Source organism: Piliocolobus tephrosceles, chromosome 3, assembly GCF_002776525.5.
Source record: "Piliocolobus tephrosceles isolate RC106 chromosome 3, ASM277652v3, whole genome shotgun sequence".
In the NCBI taxonomy this organism is placed as follows: domain Eukaryota; kingdom Metazoa; phylum Chordata; class Mammalia; order Primates; family Cercopithecidae; genus Piliocolobus; species Piliocolobus tephrosceles.
In genome coordinates this window covers 176,341,491-176,367,342 of record NC_045436.1, presented here as the reverse complement: position 1 = coordinate 176,367,342, position 25,852 = coordinate 176,341,491, and the positions used below count along the sequence as shown (strand labels likewise).

The 25,852-nt window shown below is 37.1% G+C and overlaps 1 protein-coding gene and 1 pseudogene across 2 annotated transcripts in view; one reads left to right on the top strand and one right to left on the bottom strand.

Moving 5' to 3' along the window:
- The window catches only part of STX18 (syntaxin 18), a 123,868-nt gene that overhangs the window by 24,693 nt on the left and 73,323 nt on the right, over positions 1–25,852 (top strand). The gene's annotated exons all lie outside the window — the stretch shown is intronic.
- On the bottom strand, positions 9,837–10,561 carry LOC111539137 (annotated as a pseudogene).

Below are 25,852 nucleotides of genomic sequence, written 5' to 3'. Positions count from 1 at the left end.
TGTGGTTTAGAAACTCTTGGTTTTATAACAAGAAGAGGTTATAAGTAAATCACGTTTATGCATTTTGTAAAGAGTGTTAGTAAAATTGCTAGATTTTCTTGAACATGGTTATGAATTTTTTTGTTTTAATTATAAAGCTTTCTGCATACATGTGTGACTTTATGAAGAATGTCAACTTAGGTTTTAATTATGTGACTATAAATTCCCCTTTTCCTTATGTGTGAAAACACACCACCAACAAAAAACCAACTTCCTAAAATATACAAACTTTTGGGGATTATTCTTTTTTCTACACTGTCTTTGTATTATTTTTCTGACGTTGGGGTGTTTCTATTTAGTATCACAGTAGCTAACTGAAGTGAATTTGGGGAATAGAAAATGAAGCTATAATTGGAAAGGAGATTTTGAAAAAACAGAAGCACCTGATGTCATGATGTCGGTGGGAATAAGGGGAAGAATATACTGATGAGCCCCAGTACCGCTGGTTCGGAACAGCCCTGGGAATTCTATAGCTATTTTCCAAAGGATTATTTGATTGATACAGTCGGGACTTCCTGTGACCAAATCTCAGCCTGAGAACCAACTTTCTGTGATAAAGTATACTAAGCAAAGAAGACTGTGGCATTGTAATCGATGTTACTGAGTATGCCACAAATGTTCATACAAATTTTGTGTATTGTCAGTGCTATTGCATAAATCGTTTTAATATGGGATGTTTGGAAATAAGATAGGCACTACACCGAAGGGACCAAATACTGAATTCTCCAAGTTAGATACTATTTTTCACTATGAATTTATAATATATTGCTATATAATAGCATCATTATTACTGCAAGTGATACAGAATGTTATGTTTAGAGTTTTTCTTTTTTTTTAAATTGGAAAATAGTTTTAATGTTAGCACAGACAAAATATTTCCTATTTATTTATAGTTATTAAATAAAAATACGTAGCACTTTAGTCAAGAATGCATTGTTTTATAAATTATTCAGTTGCAAGTATCTATCTAAGATTACTTTGCTTACAACTTAAATGCAGAATGTTGATGTTTCCTTGTTTCTGTTTTTACTTGAATCAGCTAGAAAATATTTTTCATGGACTTTGTATATAGCTAAAGATTTTTTTCTTATGTGAAAATCATCAATATGGCCAATTCCTGTTGGAAAAGAGGCATAATTTTTCAATTTTTTCCTCCAAAACTGCAACTTCAGAAAATATGTAAGAGATGTAGCAATTAACCTACATGCACATTTATAATACTAGAAAATGGGCAGCTAGTTATATTCAAAGACAGGATCTGATAGGCCCAAATTGCTTAAAACATCACAGTTATTGAAGATATACCCTAGGGAATTTGAGAAACCATTTAACAGATGAAAGTACATTTTGAAAAGTCTGACCTTACAGGCAATCATAAAATGAATCAAAACAGTGCTTTTTTCCCCCTGAAATGTACAGAGCCCATCTGTGTCTAATCCAGTAATTATAGACTGTGTTCAATTACCTTTTCAAACTTGGAGCAGACTGGAGACTAAGCAGTGAACAAACATAGGGTTTTGTCTAGACCTCAATTGACCACAGTCTAAAACTTGAATTTATATCTAATTTTATTTTTTGTTTGGTTTGATAGTTCTTAAAGGATTCATTTTTGCTACTTGGTGTTTTGCCTTCTTAGATTTGAGAAACTGCCTTTTCTCATCACAAAAGGTTTTGTATCAGCTATAGCTTATGCTGTAATCAGATGCTGTTTTCGAAATACTTATTCTTGTCTGCAAATCAATAATTTGCACTGGAGAAAAGACTGCATGGGGTGGGGGAAGGGATTTTACCAGTGAGTAGTATTTTTTTAAGTAGCCTTTAAAATGTTGCTGCTGACTATAACTCTTTTTTATGTGCTAGGAAAAAATAATTTATTTTCTTCTTAAATTTAGAAAACTATAGGTAATTTCCAGTTGCTTTGTACACTTAATGTCTCCAAAAATATGTGTAGACTGCTAAAGCACGTCTGTCTCTCTTTTATCAAATGTCTTATAGTTTTTTCTGGGTACACATTTTTATTTCATTTACTAATCAGACTGGTATCCAATATAAGAGACAATGTATAGTATTCAAAGTCCATTTCAAATCATTTCTCTTAATAAAGTCAATTTATGATCTGATGAATCTTTGAGTAAGAATTAATTACCATGAACCACCACAGCCAGTTCAAAGTATTTAAATTTTATCTGGGAACCTTGGCTGTTCAAGTTTTTCTTAAAACACAAGGCAAACAAAAGATGACCACAATTTTTAGAACTGCTTATGTGGTAGTCAAAGCCTTTTTTTCCATTATTTAGTATTCGCAGTTATTCACATTACAATTAGCACTGGAAATAAATGTTTTGAGGTATTATTAGAAGTAATCATAGCATATTAGGCCACGAATTTTTCTAGAAATTTTACAACCATTCCTAGTATATTATATTAATACGTTTTATTCTTTTAGGTCTCACTATCCTTTGGAACTTTTAAGGACTTTGTCATTGGGGAGAGAAGCAGTTTTATTTGGTTGCATGAATGTACTTTCTGAGAATTATATGGAGAAAGTGAAACTTAAAGAGGATTACAAGTACCTTATGTTGAATGTTTTCATGAGACGTTTACTTGCAAACACTTGGATAATATGATTTCCTTCCCTCCTTCCAAACTATATTCCAAACAATAGTTTATGGAACTATTGTTATAATTAGCCTCCATTGTGTGCTTCTTAGGATCTTCATAGAGAAGGCAAAAGATTAGTCTTCCTATCTGGGAACTTGAGAGACCCTTTGAATCCTCTTTCATATACCCCCTTATCTGATCCAAAGAAAGTATTCTCTAGTCTTTCTCTTTTTTTTTCCCCACAGACCAGAGCCCCCTCCTAGTTCCTGCTTTCATTATCTAATGTATGGGTACTTCCTTTGGTGGTTTGGATTTTATATTCGTTGATTCGTTGATTAACCTGCTTATGCCACTTCCACTGGATTGTAAGCTCCTTCAGATCAAAGACTAGATGGCTGTTATCCTATCCCATTGTGTTACTGCTTAAAATACAGTGCCTGACTTGTGACAGGCACTTGCTCCTTGTTGACCAAATGAGGACAGAGTGGATCATCCATTTGGGATCTTAGTATTGAAAGGTAGGAGTGAAGGATTTTTAAAAGTTAGTAGAAATCACATCTAAGTAACATATAACTCTCTTTTTTGCCATAACCAAATAACTGAACAATAGAACTTTTTAAAATTTCTCACTTTAAATTTTTTTAATGAGACCAATGATAGAATGAATTTTATTCATTAAATTTTATCCATTTTCCATGGAAGCCGCACTATCTGTTGCTGTGCTTAAGAAGTTGATAGCTTTACTTACGGCAATTTTTATACAACTGCTTTCTCCATCTGCTGTGAGAAGACTGAGAAACATTTTTCTGATTCATATATCTACTATATCTTTTTCTTCGTGATTCATAAAGAAGCCTTCAGAAAGAGTCAGTAAACAGTATTGAATACTTACTACTTTCAAGGTGCCAGTTGATACAGTGAAGCCGTAATATACAAGTCCTGGCCATGTGGATTTTGAAGTGTGTGGTTGATGATCACGTCTCCTTTAGGCTGGATTTTCACCTGCAATGGAAGGTGCCCTCTCAATAGTTCTTTCTCCAGTACTGACTCTTAACATAATTGCATGTCCTTACCCCCACTGAGGTCTTCAGTGTCTTTATCACACCCCTGCCCTCAGGTTAAAAGGGGAAGAAATCACATCATTTATAAAAGCAGTGATGGAACATCGGTCTTTATAAGAAAAAAACAGAAGTTTGTGATTGCCTGATCACAGTCAACTGGCAATTCATTACCGCCATAGCAAGGAGATATCCCAGACCTCTGGCTTTGCTGTCAATATTGAGTGCTGGGGTGGTTTTGACTCAGCATTAAAAATTTCATCAGCCATGCTGTTTTGTCAGGTATCTGTTTAAGATGGAGCAGTGTGATTTTTACTAACTTGATTTTAGAGGTTTTCAATGTGTCACATTTAAATAATCTACTTATGACCTTTGAAAATATCACTATACCTTTATGTTGCTCACCAGGGAATGTGGCCCTTAAAAGCAACCATAAGATCCAAGAACAGAGCAGTGAGAGCCATGACCATAAGATGACTTCCACGAAGCAGTCTAACTCTGTTGGTTGAAATCCCCCACACTTTCCTTTCCTTCTTCAAACCTTTTTCTCTGTAGTTTGATTATGATTGGCTCCTGGCTGGATGAAGTGGTGCTGCTTCTGGGATAAAACTGTAATCAGGCACTTGAGTCTACTTCTACTGGAAGATCCCAGATGAATGGGAAACCCTATGAGCTCTGGCTTGCCTAGGCAAAGCTGAGATTTGAGATCCAGACCAGACAGGAGCCCATCCTCTATCCGAATCTCCACTCAAAATACAGGTACTTCTTTACTTAACATAGAACCAAATTTCTGAGATTTCCTAAAGAGACAATCAGGGAAGGATTTCCTGTGTCTTTCTCCTCTCATTCTTTGGGAAGTCTTAAAATTTTTCAACTTAGACTGCTTCCTTCTTTAAATTCTAAATTGATTGTCCTTATGTCCGTTTGATATGTCTATTATTATTATATTCCTGGATCTTATTCTCAAAACCAGTTGGAGTTTCAGGACAAACAGTTGGTTTTCTGTCAGCCCACAAATTGAGCAATGGTTGGTCAATTATGGTCTTCTGTTGATTGAGGCAGAGTCACATGTTAAAAGTATATTTTATTAATAGCCCACAAAGCATACCAACTGCCAGCTTTTTGCCATGTCTAACTTTGAGCAATATTTAGTAACAATATTCCCAGTTTTCATTTGTAGATTACTTAAATGTGTCATCCAGAAAGTCACTTTAAGATACGTTGGTGAAAAAACCTTCAAGCTTAGATATTGTGTAATCTGCTTAGCTACTTACCAACTCATGCTTGCCAGAGTACTGACTGACTCACAAACGTGCCTCAAATGCAGAAAAGCTAATCTAGTTCAGTATTATAAAGGACTGTTAATGTCCTGGCTGTTTGCTCTATGGTGTGCTGGTTAATCAGCAGTAGATGATTGTGGCAGATACCTATCCCTGGTCCCGAAACCACCCTTCTGTCAACAATAGTACCTTCCTTCTTCTCGGGAACTGATCCCCCCCTCTGGCTTCAATCAAGTGGTTTCAGTACAAGCTGCTGTGTTTCCATAGTATCTTCTACCCTCGAGGTCACAGACCAGAGGTAGCAACCAGACTCAAATCAGGCCAATCAGAACCCTTTCCTAAGGTTTTTTAAAGTTGAATTAGGAAAAAGAATTATTCTTAGTCCAGAGGCCTGGATTTCAGCAAACAAAGCTCAGGAGCTGTTGGTGGCCAGTTTTCATTGCTGAGCTGCAATGAGAAAATTAAGGCTAAAATGCAGACAAAACAAGTAGGAGTTAAGAGAGTTCTAGAGGAGTTTTAAATATCTGGTTTAGCTGTTTCAGAGGCTAGCAATATCCTTGCCCTTCCCATCTTTTGATCATTTAAACTAGTGGCTCTTGCAATTTTGCTTCTAGGGGATATTTGCCAATATCTGGAGACATTTTTGGTTATTACACCTAGGGGGCTGCTACTGGCATCTAGCAGAAAGAGGCCAGGGATGCTACTAAATATTCTGCAATGTACAGTTCTCCCACAAACACCCTCGCCTCCACCCCCAAACAAGGAATTATCCAGCCCAAAATGTCAATAGGGCTTAGGTTGATAAAACCTGAACTTTAACCCATCCTTCATGTATTACCTTAGTATTTTTCAAATCTTCTCTCCTTCTGCTTTGGAAAGCTAACTAGAATTAGTTTATGTTTAAGAGGACCTTAACCTAGGGGTGCACGCGTGCACACACACACACACACACACACACACAAATCCTGAGTGTTGTTTGGTGATTATACATATTTTCGGTCCCATATTTAAGATTTTTCAGTTTATAGCTGCCCTAGTATACAAATATCCCATCACCCGGGTTTAGAAGGACTATTGATCTCCCTACCATATAGATTCAAATAGATATTTCTAGGCTGCCTTGGGTACCTAAACAATACATATTCCAAACTATTGAAGCAAAGGCTATTCAGGAATTGCTACTAGAATTGCATCAAAATTATGCTGTCCTCCCTAAGATTTCTTTTACAATTAATATTCAACTCATATATTAGAGATGAAGTCACTATTTTTAGGAATGATTATGATAAAAATCAATTCAGTTTCATAGAACAAAACATAGCTGTCGTATGAAGTCCTTGATAAAGTATTGCTGGCACAAGCAACTGTGAGGGTCCACATTAGCATAGTCTGGACAAGCTACATTCCTCTTTGAAACTGTCAGAATGCATTGTACCTTTGATTCATCTTCCAACCCACATACAAGCCATGGCATGGATTTCTTGTTTTAAATTTTTTAAATTTTACTTTAAGTTCTGGGATACATGTGCAGAATGTGCAGGTTTGTTTTGTAGGTATACATGTGCCACGGTGGTTTGCTGCACCTGTCAACCCGTCATGCAGGTTTTAAGCCCTGCATGCATTAGGTATTTGTCCTAATACTCTCCCTCCCGCTTGTCCCCCACCCCACAACAGGCTCCAGTGTGTGTTGTTCCCCTCCCTGTGTCCATGTGTTCTCCTTGTTCAACTCCCACTTATGAGTGAGAACCTGTGGTGTTTGGTTTTCTGTTTCTATGTTAGTTTGCTGAAGATAATGGCTTACAGTTTCTTCCATGTCCCTGCAAAGAACATGATCTCATTCTTTTTTATGTCTGCGTAGTATTCCATGGTGTATATATGCCACATTTGCTTTATCCAGTCTATCCTGGGCATTTGGGTTGGTTCCATGTCTTTGCTATTGTAAATAGTGCTGCAATAAACATACATGTGCATGTGTCTTTATTGTAGAATAATTTATAACCCTTTGGGTATACACCCAGTAATGGGATTGCTGGGTCAAATGCTATTTCTGGTTCTAGATCCTTGAGGAATCTCCACACTGTATCCCACAGTGGTTGAACTAATTTACACTCCCACCAGCAGTGTAAAAAATGTTCCTGTTTCTCCACAGCCTCTCCAGCATCTGTTATTTTCTGACTTTTTAATAATTGCATGTCATGGATTTCTTGATGGACAGATTGATGAAAATAATGTTAGTGAATGACTTGACAAGGAGGATCTGAGACATTTATCAGGTGCCTGCAAGTTAATTATCTAGATTAAGACCCAGATTTAAGATTACTTATATTTTACACACAATCTGTTTTTCTTAACTTTCTTTAATTTTTAAAAAAAAAAAAAAAACTATGACTGGGGATGATCTGTGTTTCTCTTCCTGCCTTGCTCCATTGCATTGGTTAAACTAAAGTTAAACTAGCAGAGTATTTTGTGAAGCTGAGTTTCTCTTTCTGTCTCTCTCTTTGGCACACAGTTGACACATAGGAGGCACCCATTATAAAATGCTCATAAAATGATGTGTGGTGATTTCCTATAGTCCCCTAGCTCTAACTATTCTCTGTAGTCCAGTAACTCCCAGATTTATATTTCCAGGTCAGACCTCTTTGAAACCCTACACTTAGAAACATCTATAGATGTCTTCCTACCTGACATTATTTCTGTTACCTGAGGATCTAATAGACAATTTCCTTGCTGTTCATCACACATGCTTGATACACACCTGTCTTAGGGCCTTTGTACTTATTGTTTCCTCTACTTGGAATGTTTTTCCCCAAGTATTTGCCTGGAGATATCTGTCTGCATAACTTTTACTTCTCCTCCAAACATTTTCTTGTATGTCATCTTTTCAATAAGTTCATCCTGACCACCCTGTTGAAAATTAGAATTCACTTTTTCCCTACATGCTTCCTAGATTTCCCTTACCTTGCTTTACTTTTGCTTTTTGTCCCGTAACACTTATCACCACTTACCATACTTTGTTAACACACTTACTATTGATTCTAACATATTGATTGTACTTATTGTTTATTATTTGTCTAAAATATGGCTGGATTGTAACCAAAACCCATGATCATTTAAATAAGGGTCTTTTGATTCCAAGTTAAATTTTTCTTACGAGACAACCTACAGAATGGGTGAAAATTTTCGTAATGTATCCATTCGACAAGGGTCTTATATCCAGAGTCCACAAGGAACTTAAACAAATTTATAAGAAAAAAAAACTCTTTAAAAAGTGGGCAAAGGAATGAACAGACACTTCTCAAAAGAAGATATACATGCAGCCAACAAACATATGTAAAAAAGCTCAACATCACTGATCATTAGAGAAATGCAAATCAAAATCACAGTGAGATACCATCTCATGCCAGTTAGAATGGCGATTACTAAAAAGCCAAAAAACAACAGATGTTGGCGAGGTTGTGGAGAAAAATGAATGCTTTTACACTGTTGGTGGGAGTGTAAATTAGTTCAACCATTGTGGAAGATGGTGTGGCAATCCACAAAGAACTAGAGGCAGAAATACCATTTGATGCAGCGATCCCATTAGTGGGTATCTACCCAAAGAAATATAAATCATTCTGTTATAAAGATACATGTGTGCATACATTCATTGCAGCACTATTCACAATAGCAAAGACATGGAATCAACCTAAATGCCCATCAATGATAGACTAGATAAGGAAAATGTGGTACATATACACCATGGAATACTATGCAACCATAAAAAGGAACATGATCATGTCCTTTGCAGGGACATGGATGGAGTTGGAAGCCATTATTCTCAGCAAACTGACACAAGAACAGAAAACCAAGCATTGCCTGTTCTCATTTGTAAGTGGGAGCTGAATGATGAGAACACATGGACACATGGTTGGGGAGCAACACTCACTAGGGACTGGTGGGAGGGAGAGCATCAGGAAGAATAGCTAATGGATACTGGGCTTAACTCCTAGGTGATGGGATGATCTGTGCAGCAAACCACCATGGCACACGTTTACCTATGTAACAGACCTGCACATCCTGCACATGTACCCCAGAACTTAAAATAAAACTTGAAAAAAAAAATTTTTTTTGTTGATACACAGCAGTTCCTTCTTGTTAACTTCAAAACAATCCTGACATTTTAGAATCTGGCACTCCTGGTCTCCAAGTAACAAACTTCATATATGTATATTTTTATATAATCTTTGTGCAACACACACAAAAAACAAGATTTTCACCGAAGTTTTGGGATGCTGTCAAGTGAAATACAGGATATGTGGCATAAATGGGAGGCAAGAAGTGACAGTTCAGAGATAGGTTGTTGTATTCTAGAGAAGCAAAACTGGGGGATATGGTGAGGTCCACATATGACATACTTAAGACACCACGAACAGGCAAAAAGCAAAAACGAAATAACGGTGGTTTCAGATATGAGCCCTAAGTTGAAGTCCTAAAAGCAGGTGCTTTTCACATGGGCACTTCAGTGTCCTGTGCACTAGGGGGAGTGTCAGCCACGATGCATTTTATTTAGTGGTGATTAATAATTCTCCTGAGCACTGATAGAAAGCTAGCTAGTATTGAAGTTAAAAACATCTATATTTGGACTCAGAATGCCTTTTACTTTTGTGTTAGGATAGCCAAGGTCATTTGTTCTGAGGTTGCCTCTGTGGCATGGTGACCGATCAGTGGTAAGCATGCAGTAAATATGGAATGCTTCCTTTCCAGGCTAGAACATAAGGGACTAGGAGACTTGTATATTTTTCTAGCTAGTTGCCGCTTTGTAACTTTTTTTTTTTTTTACTGTGAATACTGTGAATATATTTTATTTAGTCATTTTTGTTTACAATTGAAACTCTGGGAATTCAAAATTAACATCCTTGCCCGTGAGCTTCTTAGAGACACCAGAAAAAGTTTCAACCTGTGTTCCACGTTGTTCTGCTGGGCTTTGTCCAAACGAATCTTTTTGAGCTGGCTGCCATCCAGTTTCACATGGATTCTCTTGCCCACAATTTCACTTGGGAAGATCAAGTCCTCAAGGATTGTGTCGTGCACGGCTGTCAAGAGAACGCTCCTGGGATGCTTTTGCTTATTTTTTGTGTGGCTCTTTCGAATTGGCTTAGGCAGAATTCTCCTCTGAGTGATAAAGACGATATGCTTTCCACTGAACTTTTTCTCCAGCTCGCATACTAGCCGGACTTGGATTTTTTGAAACGATTTCAGTTGAGGAATGGGAACAAAGATTATGATAGCTTTCTGACCACCACCAACTTCAATTTCCTTGGCTGCCTATATAATATTCAGCTCCGTGAGCCGAGCCTTGAGGTCCGAGTTCATTTCCAGCTCCAGAAGAGCCTGGGAGATGCCGGACTCTTAACAGTACACTGTGAAGTATGGGTTGTTTACCCTCATAATTGCATGGCTGACTGAGAGCTGCTGCCGAGCATCAAGAGGGAGTGTCATACTGCACATCACAAGCAACACAGTGTACTGTGTTGCCAGCATTCTTTGGAACTCATCTGGCTTCTCGCCACTGGGCTTCACGATCTTGGCGCTCCAACCGAACATGGCCTTCTCCTTGCTGAGCACAGGCTTAGGAAGAGCTGCTTTTTAAAAGTTTAAGTGTTATTTGTAGATTAACATACAGTAAACTTGACCTTTTTGCTAATACAGTTCTATGAATTTTAGCATTTTATGTACAATAGCCCCATCCCCCACCTTATCCATAGTTTAATTTTCCACAGTTTCAGTTACTCGTGGTCAACTGTGGTTTGAATTTTATCCTCTCACTTCATCACAGAAAGAAAGGTGAGTACAGTACAATAAGATACTTGGAGAGACAGAGACCACATTCATATAACTTGCGAGAATTCTTCTGTTTTATTATTATTGCATTTATTCTCTAACTGTACCTAATTTGTAAATTAAACTTTATCATAGGTATGTATGTATAGAAAAAACATAGTATCTATAGAGTTTAATGCTGTCTTTGGTTTCAGGCATCCACTGGGGGTCCTGTACTCTCTCCCTGTGTGTGTATGTGTGTTTTGTATAACCATTTCACAATTAGGATACAGAACAGGTCCATCTGCCTTCAGAAACTCCCATGCTGTCCTTTTGTAGTCACTGCCACTCCCCTGAACCCACAAACTGTTCTCCATTGCTATAATTTTGTCTTTTCAGTAACATCGTATAAATGGAATCGTATATACCCTTTGAAACTGACTTCTTTTAGTCAGCATAATGCCTTTAAGGTTGATTCTAGATGTGTGTGTATCAATAGTTCCTTCTTTATTACTAAGTACTATCCGTTATATGGAGGTACTACAATCATCTATCACCTGTTGAAGGACATTTGTGTTGTGTCTAGTTTTTGGCAATTATGAATAGAACTGCTACAAATGTTTGTGTGCAGATTTTTGCATGAGCATACATTTTCATTTCTCTAGGGCAAATACCTAGGGGTAAGATTCCTAGGTGAGTGTATGTTTAATGGTATAAGAAACTGCCTTACACAAATGTTCATAGCAGCATCATTCATGATAATCAAATAGTGAAAACAATCTGAGTGTTCATCAACTAATGAATGGATAAATAAAATATATATCCATACAATGGAATATTATTCGGCAATAAAAAATGAAGTACTGATACCTGCTACAATATGGATAAACCTTGAAAATATGCTAAGTTAAATAAAAAAAAAAACAGGAACAAAGGGCCACCTATTGCATAATTCCATTTACACGTAGTCTCCAACTTACTAAGGTTCAGGACATGATTTTTCAACTTTCACAGTGCTGTAAAAGTGATAAGCATTCAGTAGAAACCATACTTGATTTTTTGTTTTTGTTTTTTGAGACAGAGTCTCTGTCACCCAGGCTGGAGTGCAGTGCTTGATGTCAGCTCACTGCAACCTCCACCTCCCAGCTTCAAGCGATTGTCATGCCTTAGCCTCCTGAGTAGCTGGGATTACAGATGTGCACCACCATGCCTGGCTGATTTTTTTTTTTTTTTTTTTTTTTTTAAGCAGAGATGGGGTTTCGCCATGTTGGCCAGGCTGGTATCGAACACCTGGCCTCAAGTGATTCGCCTGCCAGAGTGCTGGAATTATAGGCATGAGCCACCGCACGAATCAAGTGATTCGCCTGCCAGAGTGTTGGAATTATAGGCATGAGCCACCTCACCCAGCCCATACTTCGAGTTTTGGATTTTGATTTTATCCCAGGCTAGCGATGTGCAGCATGTCACTCCCTTTTGATGCTCGGCAGCAGCTCTCAGTCAACCATGCAATTATGAGGGTAAACAACCCATACTTTACAGTGTACTGTGTTGCCAGCATTCTTTGAATATGATTTTGTCCAACTGTAGGTAAATACTTCAATAAGTGTACTGAGCACACTTAAGGTAGGCGAGGCTAAACTGTGATGTTTGGTAGTTTAGATGTATTAAATGCATTTTTGACTTCCCATATTTTCAATTTATGATGGATTTATTGGGACATAACCCCACCATAAGTGAAGGAATCACTGTATATGAAATGTCCAGAACAGGCAAATCCATAGAGTCAGAAAGTAAATCGGTTGCCCAGAATTGCGGATGTTGGGGGAAATGGGGAGTGACCACTAATGGGTATGGGATTTTGGGGGTGATGAAAATGTTCTTAAACGGATTGGGGAGATATGATTGCACAACTTTTGAATATACTAAAAACCATGGAATTGCACAATTTACATGGATGAATTGTTTGCTATGTGAGTTAGAGCTCAATAAGGCTACTATTTTTTTTAAAACTGCTGTTTATTTTCTATCGTGGCTGTACAATTTTATGCTCCCACCAACAATGTATGAGAATTCTAGTTATTCCACATTCTCACCAGCACTTGGTATTGTTAGTATTTTAAAACTCATTTTTAATTTAGTTTTTTGTTTTCTTAGTTTTGAGTTTGAGAGTACTTTGTACGTTCTGAACAACAAGTCCTTTGTCATGTGTATAATTTACAAATATTTTCTCTTAGTCTCCCATTTAACTTCACTTTTCCTTCTCTGAAAGTAAATACTTCTTGCTGAGTTTCGAGTGGTATCAGAGCTTTATTGTCTGTGTACTCCTGTATCCTGAGTGCCTCATAGAGTCTGGCACAGAACAGATATTCAGTTAATATTTGATGGATGAATGAATGAATGAATGAATGTGCTGTTTTCACTGATAAGCAACAGATTTTTTTTTCCTGAGAAATAATAAATATATAAAAAGTAAATCTGAGTAGATCATTTTCCAGATTAAAACATTTCCTTCCAGGCATCTCTTTAGAAAGAAAAAAATAAGTAATATCTACTATAGATTAGAAAGCATGGCATGATCCAGCTTGATTTGTTGAACATTTCATGTTCTCCTCCACCTCACAGCCTTTACATATGCTGTTCCTCTGTTTCAGAGAGCTCTCATGGTATGCTTATGTTTTTGCTTCATAGAATTTTATTTGTAAATATTTGTTTAGTGTTTTTCTCCCTACCAGATGGTGTAAGTCAGTGACCTTTACACATTTTTATTCATGTATCCCTTAAAATTTTGAAAAAAACCTGAGTAACCTCTCATATGTATCTATCAATCTAACACCTATAATTCTTCATTGTAAGTTTAAATAATTGCAAAAGATATAATTTTCAGTGCGCTATAAAACTTGACATTTTAAGCGGAACTAAAAAGTTCCACTCTTTTAAATATATCTCATGGAATCTGAATACCATATTTGATATCCACCATCATTTGTTGAAAAAAAATTCTTAAAAAAACTTTACAGTCATCAGTTTTACAACCTTTTTCTCCTTGAACTCACATTTCCATTTCATTTTCCCCACATAATGTCCTATCCCAGTTTATGCTTGGAAATGTTTTCTTAATTTTTATTAAAGTAATTTTTGGGGAACAGATTGTTTTTGGTTACATGGATAAGTTCTTTAGTGATGATTTCTGAGATTTTGGTGCTCCCATCACCCAGAAATCTTTTATTGATCATTTTACCATATTTTTGTGCCACAGAAATAAATATGCAAATTGAAATTTAATTTTTAAAAAAATTTCCAATGATGACCGAAAGTCTCTAAGTGTTGTATGTTGCGTTGTTCCGTGTTGAGTTACCTTTGTAATTATTACTAGTGTATGTGGATTAAACGACAACAGTAAAAATACACTATTTTACCAGTAGAGCCTCTCAAGGTGATGCATGGGTTTAGTTTTTGCTACCTAGGTTGTGTGCAAGTAGACGAATGTCACTTTTTTAAAGAATATGACAAGGTTTAATATCAATTTCATTCTTAGCTTTCATTTCTTAGAGACGTAAGAGCTGAGAACCCTCGTTTACATAAACAAGGAGATAAGAAGGGAGCTTTTGTTAGGGCACTGCCACTACAGTCACTTCTTGGAACTTCCTCTGAATTACATGCCAAAACTGCATTAACTTTTTTTAGTGACCTGTCAGACGACAACTCAGTTAGATTCTCTATTAATTTTGTTGGATGGAAAAAAATTGGGAGCCTTTGACTTGTGAGAGGCTCTGTTGTCCAGTCATTAGAGTCATTCACGTTCTCAGCTTCCCCAAGATTTCTGAGCGTCGTTATGTTTAAGGTTTTTATATCTGGGACGATGCAGCATAGTGGGGGCGGGTTTGGTGAGAACTCTGTGTTCTGAAGTAGGAGAAGGAGATTGCATCGGGCATGTGGGAAAGTAGAGCCGATGAAATGTGGGTTATGGCAGGTTCTCATGCAGAGCTGCGTAGGAAGAAGACAGATGAAGGTTGGGGATCTAGACATCAGTTCCCTTAAAATTACGTGTGCCCTATGCACCTTAGCAATTCAGCCTCCACTTCCAGGGATGCCCATCCCTCCACTGTGTGGACTGCTGCTGAAAGCTACAACGGCAAAGAGCTGTGTGTGTGTGTGTTTTTTTTTTCTTCAACACAATTTCCTCAACTCAAGGCATCTAGTAATAACTCAATAAATTTTTTTTTCACTGATATTGAATACTGGGAAAAACTTTTTATGTAAAATTTGACTCCAAACCTGTGAACCTTTTCAGTTTTATTTGAAAAGATATAAAAGGGAAAGTTTTATCCTTGAGTAGTCTTTTATGCCATGAAGTTAATTTTCAAGAACAGAAATATTCTTTTACAAGTAAAGTTTTTATTGACTCCTAGCTTCTTGCTAACTTAGTAACACTGCCAATTTCCCTAAATTCTTTTTCTCTGTTTTCCCAATTACATTGTTTTAGGTAGTTTTTACTGTTTTTCAAGTAGTAAGGTTCCACTCAAATTCTTTACTAAAACAATGTTAGGGTGTTTTTGGTACATTTTATACTAATGTAATTTTCACAAGATTAAAAAAATAGTGCTGTCGTTTGTTTCCCTTTGGCCTATAGTGCTTTCGAGGTATCTGGCAGATACTTTTAGGTATATTACACCTAATAGAAGTCGTTGTGTGTACATCGAATGAGTATGTTCTATGCTGTTTAGACATACTAACTGCAGATTGACAGCTTCATCTTTCTGATAATGTGCAGGTTCTTAATGCTTAGGAGTATCCTGGAGGTTTCTGTTTTTCTGAGAAAATCTAATACAGATTTTCAGTTGTCTTTTAAAATGCTATACTTCTCTAGGAAACCTTATCTTTAATGTAGCATCTGGTTTTCTGTGAAGTTACAAGTTTGAATCAGAATTTCCAGCTGTGGAATCTAGTTTTATGGAGCCTGAATTGAGAATCAAAAACTGGGTTGTGTATTTAAATACCAGAAGTAAATGTTATCTTTCTTTTTATAAAACAGCGTGGCAATTGTATTTAAGTATTTCCAATTTGCAGAATTATTGTTCATGAACTGCTTCCAGAGAAGCAAGATTAAGTAACAGCTGAACAGCTTTAAGTGAATACGTTACATTATATTCTTCTGTTAGTGTCTTGTGAACCTAAACTCGGTGTCTCCACGGCAAAAGATAAGAATCATAGAATGTTAGAACTCAAAACAGCCTGAGAGGTCATGTAGTGTGACTCCCCTCATTTTCCAGATGAGGAAACTGAGGTCTTATTTTCTCTCGTGTAGAGAAGATATTAATAATTACTAACGAGTGAAATAATTGGGTTTAATTGCATTGGAATAATCATGCTGTTCACTGTTTTAAAATGCAGTCATTCTGACAGACAGTGAGAGGGAGTTGGCAGCAATGGTCCCAGAGTGTGGCCTGCCTACCTAGGAGGCTGGGAGTGGTGCTGTGAGGCAAACAGAATGAGAAACCATGTAGCAAAAATGTGGCTATGTTTTCAGAGATGCTCCTAACTTTTAACTTTGTAACTCCTTTTTAAAGCTGTTATGTTAAGGAATGACAAAATCAGACAAAGGTTTAGTGTACAAAAATACTCTGGTATAGTTTGGCAAAAGGATGTTCATTACAGCATAATTTGGCCTTATAAAAAATTAGAGGAAACAAACTAGGTGTCCAACAACAGGGAAACTGTTAAATTATGGTAAAATTTTTATTGTATTTTATTTTTTTTGAGACAGAGTCTTGCTGTTGTTGGCCTGGGCTGGAGTGTAATGGCGCCATCTCGGCTCACTGCTACCTCCATCTCCTGGGTTCCAGCAGTTGTCCTGCTTCAGCCTCCCAAGTAGCTGAGGGTACAGGCGCCCACCACCATGCCCGGCTAATTTTTGTGTTTTTTAGTAGAGACAGGGTTTCACCATGTTGGTCAGCCTGGTCTTGAACTCCTGGCCTCAGGTGATCCACCCGCCTTGGCCTCCCAAAGTGCTGGGATTACAGGCGTGAGCCACCGTGCCTGGCCAAATTATGGTAAATTTAAACAATGAAATGTTATGTAGCCATTAAAGGTAATTTTTTAGAAGAATTTGTAACTTCAAGGGGATGTACTCATTACATTGTTGAGTATAGTAAGTAAAATATAGAAATTACATGTCATATGGTTTGCTTATGTGAGGGCCATACGGTCATCCCTTGGCATCCTCAGGGGATTGGTGTCAGGACTGCCTGCGGATACCAAACTCTGTGGATGCTCAGGTCGCTGATGAAAAGGTGTAGTATTTGTATATAACCTACAGACATCCTCCTGTTTATTTCTCTGGATTACTTATAAAACCCAATACAATGTATGTACTTTGTGAATAGTTGTTATGCTGTTTTGGTTAGAGAATAGTAACAAGAAAAAAATCTACACGTGTTCAGTACAGGTGCAGCCATCCTTTTTAAAAAATATTTTCCATCCGTGGTTGGTTGAATCCACGGATGTGGGTGTGGAACCCATGGCCACACAGGGTCAAGTTATATGCATAAAATGGAAAAGAATATATTACAGTGATGAAAGAGTTTCTTTCTAGGTGATGTTATTATGGACTGATTTTATTTTCCTCCTTGTATTTTGTGTATCTCATCAACTCTCCACTGTAAGCAGAAAATAAGGTTGGAGAAAAGAAATTTTAAACATAATTGAAGAGCTAAATTTTTTTGTGACACCAAGTGATAGAAAACTCTGAAAATCCCATTGGAGATAGGATCATAGACACATAGTCCCTGATGCCTGTGCTGGGATAGTCACACACAGCTGCCTCACCTCTGCCCCCATGGTGAGGATCCCAGTGGTTAGGGACAGTGACCCATTTGGAACATGAGCAGTTGGGTCAAATCCACAAACAAGTGTTTTAAACAGCAGTCATTTTATTTGGAAAAAAAAAAGTCAATTTGAAAAGCCATTTCCCCCCACTGAACGAACATTCCTTTATTTCATTTAGCAAGCAGTTTGGAGTGCCTACTAGTTAATTCCTCTGACTTGACGATAACATTCTGCTACTAGTGATTTTTTGCCCAGTGATTGTTGAAATTTTCATAAATCTCCTTGACAGAATATTCTATTGTATAAGTAACTTGACAGTTCCTGTTCTCACCTGGTTCGGGTTTAATGATTAAGTTGGATTAGCTATTGAATAATGAATGTTTGTGTAGAAGCCAATCAGTGAATACCTGTGAATCCAAAAATGCAGCTTTAATCAGTGCTAGGCTTGGTAGGATCCATATTGCTGTTTCTTTGCAGTACAACATGGGCAAGCAGCTGTGCAAATGAAATGCTGTTTTTCTAAAAGGTAAGTTTTTCCAGAGCACAGTATGGTTTTCTTTGCTTTCAGAATTCTTTGAAAACTCTTTGAATATTTTGAAGTCCTCCATTCCACTTTATAATTTCAAATTAATAACTTCTTACTACTGTAATTTCATACGTTTTATACTACCCCCAGGAAAAAAAGTATTTACTTACTTCACATTTCTGATATTGATTTCAGTTAGTCTCATTCCACATTACAATTATGGCTTTCCATTCCACAAGGTATGGTTTAGAGTTGTGTTTCAAATTTGAAATGGGTTGTGCATTAATAAAGCTACTGTTTTTAATTTGAAAGAAAAGATCTTTTAAGGAAAGTTTGTTAGGCACTAGGATAAATTTTTGAAATGTTTGTCTTACGTAAATTCATGATAGCCTCAAATTGTTATTCCTCTTCTAACAGCTTCTTCATTTGCCGATTTGGCTTAGTTGTATATTTTGTTTCATATGCCATAAACAAGGAATTGTAGAGCTAGTATATGCTATGTAGGTGAACTTTGTCTTGTTGCAAAAATAACCCTAAGTTCTATGAAATAGGTGATGTCTTACTTATTCTTAAAGACCTTCAGAGATAGAAATTCTATATTCTTTCTAGTGTTTAGTTTCTTTCATTGCCTACATCTTTCTCTCTCTTTTTATTGAATAAAAAAACCTAGATCTTTTTCTTAAAACTTAAACTGCTTTGCTATTTGATTTATGCTTACATTAATATAATCTATTTTTATTATGCTCCTTAAATGTCCTGATTGCCTATTTTGTGTTAGCTGATGGTTTTGCTCTGACAATAGTGTTTGTACACCAGTGAATTAGTATCACAAAACTGTTCTCCTTGGAGAGATTATGAAGTCTTTGATTTTGGATTGGACCAATGATAGTCCAAACACAGGTACTTATTTTTGTTTACTTATTCAGTAAATATTAATGGAGTACCTATTATGTGCCAGTCTTTGGGCTGAGGATTGAAGATATAAAACAAACAAAAACCACCAGTGCTACTGTGTTCTAATTTAGTGTTTTAAGATGTAGCAAGTCTAATAGGGACACCTTTCTGATATCTTGGCAGTGATATTATTTTTGGGCAGTTTATTATCATCATTGATCTTATTATCCAGTACTGTTTTGCGAAGAAAAGTCACTGCAAATCTACTTGCTTCTTTTTGCTGGGAGTGCCTCCCTTCAGAAAAAAAAAAAAAAAATCTAAAAAGAAAAAAAGCTTTCAACTTTAGGGAAGACATACATACATGAGTTGTAAGTTTTTCTTTATGAAAAACAGCATGCACCGAGTTTCTGTGGAACAAGAGTTCCCCTTATCTAGAGAAGGATGACTAAGTTTGAATTTCCTGATTAATATAGTTATTAAAGTCTTATGTGACTAATTTTAGTACGTAGGAAAACACAACATCGCCCATTTACATGAATTGGTAATCATCCCTTTCTTTGACAGACCATAGACTTTAGATGGAAATACCTGTGAATACATTCTCTCTGGACAGAGGCATATTATCTCCTTACATTCTTGTGTCTTGGAAGGTAAAGTTGATGTTAGTTTACCTCTGCAGGAACAAGATAAATTTTATTCTAAATACAGTTGATACATCTCAGGAAAATAGGACAAGGTGATTCTGAGGATCGGCGAACAATTTTTTTATCAGCAGATCTTATTTGTGTTTAGGGCAGTGATAACATGGTAGGCAGTATGGACAGGAGTTAGGTGCGAAGATTCTAGAGACAGATTAACTGGGTTTTAATCCAGTTCTACCGTGTACTAGCTGAGGGACATTGAGCACAGTACTTAGCCTTTATGGGCCTCAGTTTTCTCCTGTGTAAAATCGGGATAATCAGTTTTCTCATGTATAAAATAATGACAACCTTATTAAGTCATTAATGAGGATTAAATGAGTTAATGTTTGTAGGACAGTATAAAGCTCTGGTGCATAGTGTTACATAAGTGATTTTGAGTGAGTGAATAGACATTTAGTTATTCATTGCTGTTTTCGGTGTGAATCACATGTTGTAATAAAGCAACATGTTCTAGTTCCAGGGCCTGATCAGTCAGTGATGATTAAGTACAACATTTCTCCCCCTGGTTTTTCTGCCATCATGGTGCATTATAAGCATTTTAGAAAACAGAAGTCTGTGCTCCTCCTTGGCATATTGTCCAGTAATCCTGGGAATTCAGCCTGTACTTCTGAGAGTAAATTGGAGGTCGAGCTATCCTGACCCCATACGAAGGAGACCTTCTTGTACCGGGGAGTGTGGGAGTCATCTTGTCTTCCCCTCGCCCCTGGCCCTGGAGCCGGAGGGGGATCCTGGGCAGTGTCCACCGTGGGCCAGTATAGCCAATCCAGGGCCTAGATTTGGAGCCATCATCCTCACAAACTGCTCTGGTTGAAACGCCGGCTTTGTGGGGTTTGTTTCATGTAAAACGTGAAGACGCCCACCCTGACATTGTCTAGGCACTCTACTTAAGTCTTCTTTAGATGCAGGCTAGTTTGTCCTGGCCTTATGAAGGAGTTCTCCCTACCTCCTTCGACGGGTATGTAAGTCGCTGCTTCCCATGCATATCATCTAGTTATTTCAGGCATCTGTTCTTTTTCGCATCCTAAGTGCTTAAGGCTTACAGAATTTTAGTCTCCTGCATGACACCATAGTGTAACATGACTGGTGGTAGTTTTTTCCCCAGACTCATGGTGAGACAGCTGTTTAGCATAGAAAGGATTAGAGAGAAGATGTCAGCCTTTCTACCCACGGTTGGATTGGGCAGCACCATCCAAGGCTTAAGAATGACATGCAGAAGCTCCTGATTATAAAATAGCACAAATATGTTAGGCCTAAACTTTTCCTCCTTAGCAGAAAGGCTTGGGTAAGCTCAGTAGGTGGTGTGGGAGAGTGGATGTTGCATTAGAAAGGATAGAGACTGCAAAGACAGGGCCACAAGTGAGGAATCCAAGAATAATGCTGATGGGGTGAGTGAAAGGGAGTGAATTTAGGAGCCCTTAAAGATGTAGAAGCTGGAGGACTTGATGGCAGGTTGGCTGCAGTGGTTCAGCAGGAGACAGTGATCAGCTGTGAGGCTGTTCTCATAACCAGGACACAGGATCTCACTGGACTGTGTTTGGAGATGGGGGATTATCAGGTTGTGAGAGCCTCAGCGATTTTTGGGTGCCAGTTCATCCTGCTGCCTAGGCCTCTCCCTTACCTCACCACTGGCATTGCTGTTTAAGAAATCAGTGTTCATCTCGCTTATTGGCAACCTTGGCAAGTCCCTCGGACACTCAGTTTCTTCATTTTTAAATGGAGGATCTTATATTATTTGCTTTACCTTTCTCTTGGAAATGTAAAGAATTTATAGAAAGAAATCTCGTTTTTGAAAGTGTATATGGAAACTGTAAATGTGCCTTAATGAAGGTACATTATTTGAGGAAATATAGTTCAACTATAGGATTAAAAAATTGCATTATCTGATAATCATAGATGTTCTTATTCACCTTCCCAGTATTTCAAACATGAATAATTTTTAGAGCCTGTAATGGGAATATGGACAGATAGTACCACTGCTCTGCTATTCTATTTTGCATTTTAACTTGTTCGACTTCTTTGCACTAGGATTAAAAACTTGAGTTTACTCAACAAAATTCATTTGCCTAAAAATGAATTTTATTAGGTCATTTTCCTGTTTAAAAATTTGGTCTGGGGGAGGTGCTGGAGATGGACTAATATAAGATTATCTTTTTTTTTTTTTTTTTTTTTTTTTTGCATTTAAGTATACAATTTAAATATAAAAGAAAGCAAGCCAAGGCAGGAGGATCTCCAGAGGCCAGGAGTTTGAAACCAGCATGGGCAACATAGCAAGACCTTGTCTCTCCAAAAAAAAAATTAGCCAGACACGTGTGCCCGTAGTCCCAGCTACTTGGGAGGCAGAGGCAGATGGGTTGTTTGAGCCTAGAAGTTTGAGGCTGCGTTGAGGTATGATCATGTCACAGCACGGCAGCATGTGTGATGGAGCAAGACCTTGTCTCAGAAAGAGAGAGAGAGAAGAGAAAAGAAAGAAGAAAGCTGCTATCTTGTGTCTCCATCATTTGTAAGAGAACATTTTAGCATTGTTGGCTTACAGAATTCCTTCACTAGACATTTGAGGTCTTCCAGTATTAGCCTAGTACTTACATATGCCAGGCACTTTTCTAGGCCCTTTGCATTTCATCCTCACACACACTCTGAGGCATGTATTATTATCTTTCCCATTTTACAAGTGAGGAAACTGAGGCAACGGCAGGTTAAGTAAGTTTGGAATGCTGTATAGTTCATGAATGTCGGCCTGTATTAGGTCCAGGCAGTCTGATTCCAAAGTGCATGCTTAGCCACTTTTCTGTGGCTCCTACATCAGTGGCTGTCAACCCTGATTGCACATTGGAATCATCCGGGGGCCTTATGGAGCAGGATGGGGAAGGGATAAATAACTTCTACAGGGCCCTGCATGAGACCACTCAGATCTTCTCTCCTCTGCTTTCAGGTTAAAAGTTACTCTGTCTCTGTTTTCTAGACCTTTGTAATCTCTTCTTGCCTTAATTTCTTGGCACATGTGGGGCACCTAATGACCTTTTGCAATTAAGGACACACAGCTTTTTGGTTTAGCGCTGTAAGACAGGCACCATGGAGATAGGGAGATGCTTCCCACTTCTATGTAACCTGTGCACAGCATTTTACACATAACCTGGTGCTTGATTGTTAATTCCTCAGCATGTGATTCAATATATTGTTATTTTTGCATCAGGGGAAGAACATGGATAGTTAATAAGATAGATCTAGGATTAAATAGCAAGTCTAACATATCTGAGCCACACTCTTCTTACCTATAAAATGGGAGAAGTGAGAATATTAGAGGACTCTTGTGAAGATTCAATGAAATATGGAATATGGTCTGTAATGTAGTCATCAGAAACGAGTGCTAAATACATTCCCTTGTAAGTGAAGCACATCGAGAAGACTTGGATATGAAAAATCACTTGAAACTATACTGTTCAGTCTTCAGTCACATGCAAGAAGCCAGGGACTTTGGAGAGCTGGAATAGACCTAGGGATCAGGGAATGCAGCCTCTTCATTTTATCAGCAAGGATTGAAGCCTGGAGAAGGAACTTGACCAAGGGTACACTGTGAGTATACCCAGTATATATACTGTGCAATATGTAGTGTACAAATAGTGAATACATACTTTCTTGGTGCTGTGATCATTATTAGTTTTTACTTCGTAGCATTTGTCTTCTCTGTCACCTCACTGTGCTCATGTATATGTTATGTAACCCTCAAAACAATTTTGTAGGCCTAGCTTACCTGACCCCAGTGTAAGACTTTGAGATAAAGTTCTTAAGGATACTACCATGGGATATGGGCCTATGGAGGTACTGAAAAATAACATATATTTACCTTGTTGACTTTTCTTGCATGAGAGGGAAAAGAGTTAAAGACACTCAAACCATGTGTGCTTGAAAGCCCACGAACCTCTTTCCAGTTCTTCTGTTTTCCCAAGAAAATGAGCCTGTTGTATCTTCATAATTTCTTGCATGTATAAAGTTAAAAACAGAGGGGAATGAAGATATTCCAACTACATTTCTAGTAGAACACCAACATTTTGTTTTTGTAACCATGTTGTAAAAACTTCAAAACAGCATTATGCTCTGCAGTTATTTTTAAGCCATTATTAATATTTTCTATTGATGCTTTAGTATAGATTTTTAGATTTCTAGTATTGTTGATTATTATAATTTGAATTAAAAGTGAAAATTCATGATATGTACTTGGAGGACCAGTTGCTGTGGAAGTGTGCAGCCTACAATGAAGATAATAAGATGCATCATTTGAATCAGTATTTCTCCCACCTAACAATATTTCTCCCACCTAAACAAAAACAATTTTTTTCTATCATAGAGGAATAGTTTTTAGAACTACCAAGGTGAATATGCTGTAGTGTCTATTAAATACAGTGGAAACTACCTACAATTTACAATTCCTAATCACTTTCTGTCTCTTTCTGCAACTCATTACATGTACCACGATGCCTTGATTCCCTTAAGTGCCTAGTAAATTTTCTCTTTGTAGGACTGTGGAATTAGCCATGGGCAGTGTGGGAGGAAAATGCCTTTGCCTTTTCCAAAAATTGGGGTTGTGTAGAGAAAACGATAATGTGTAGCATTTTTAGTGGTGCCTAAACGTGTGTGGAGAAACACCTACTTCAGGCCTCTCCAAAGACTTTGATTGTCTGAAAGCAGAAATATTTGCAGTTTGACTTTACTTGGTGTTTACAGTACACTTTCTGAGCACTTTATGGATATTTAATATTTTATGACATGATCAGCAATATCTTTTTTTCCAAATAAGTGGGTTTTTAAAAATATAATAATGGGAATCAGAATGTGGCTAAATTTTAAAATTATTTGTTATGCAGAGAAAAATCTGAAGCCATGAATTTTAAATCTCATGTAAGTTAAATTTGGAAGTATGCAGATTTGCCCAGAATCTGAATTTCATAAGCGTTGAAAACTTTGACATTTTCAAAATTTTTGAGGAGTTTGTCATTACCATCTCTTAAATGCACACATTTTTTTCAGACTACTCGGGAAGAGAGTGGCTAAGCAGAGCATTGTAGAGTGCCCCAGACATCCTCGACTGGTTTCTAAATCTGAAATAAACTTCTTAGTCATATGGTGATAAGCAGAATTCAGAACATGTCTCTTTTTTAAAGCATGTGAAATAGAAAGTGATAGTCATCACAAAATGAAATTTGATTTATGATGTGTTGATGGATCGTCATACTAAGGCACGCTGAAAATTATTTTCAGTTTCCTAATAAAAACAAAGTGAGTTCCCCTATGAGTGATTCTCCTAATTGTTATTGTTAAATGCTTTTCTTTATGCTTTTTTTCTTGCTCACACTCAGATAATCTACAACATTGTTTGAATGCTGTGTTTCACTTTCTTTTCTTACGAAAGGTTTTCAGTGAGTATAGTCCCTGAGCGAATCCGTTCCCACAAAGGACTTAACTTTCTATGCGCACAATTCAAAAGTCAATTAAATGTGTGTGATTCATTGATCACAAAGAGTACCACCTTGAGTTAGTGTAAAATTCTTTCTGTTCAAAAGAAGGTTCTATTTCTAAGAACGAGCTCTGATTCTAATTACATAAAGAGCATTTTATGCAATTTTTCTCTAAAGCTTAAGATTAATTTCTATGGTTACTAGGGATATAAATCTCTAGATTGCTTTAAAACAAAGATTTTTGTTTGGGAGAGAGTTGACAGCTCCCTATAAGAGAAGCTATTACTTAATTTTTCTTTCCTAAGTTTAAACACATAAAAATATTTGTAATGATACCCCAAAGGCATCATAAAAATGTAAAATAATTATACTCTAAAATATCTAAAATTACAGGAAATAGACCTCATTTTAAAAAATGAACTGAGATTCATGGCTGGGTAACCGGGGTGTGACATACTTCAAAACCAGAATCTCTTGTCAGGATACTTTTAGTTTTCTAATGGCTAAAAAAAAGAAGTCTTTTGTCAATCATAAAAACTTTAAAATATGTTCATTCTATTAGGAAATCTTACTTTTTAGTTTCATTACCTTTAACTTATATTACACTGTGGATGCACTAGATAGATCCCTTCGAGAGGCACATTTCAGTCTTTAGAATTTGATGGCATCACTAGGCTTG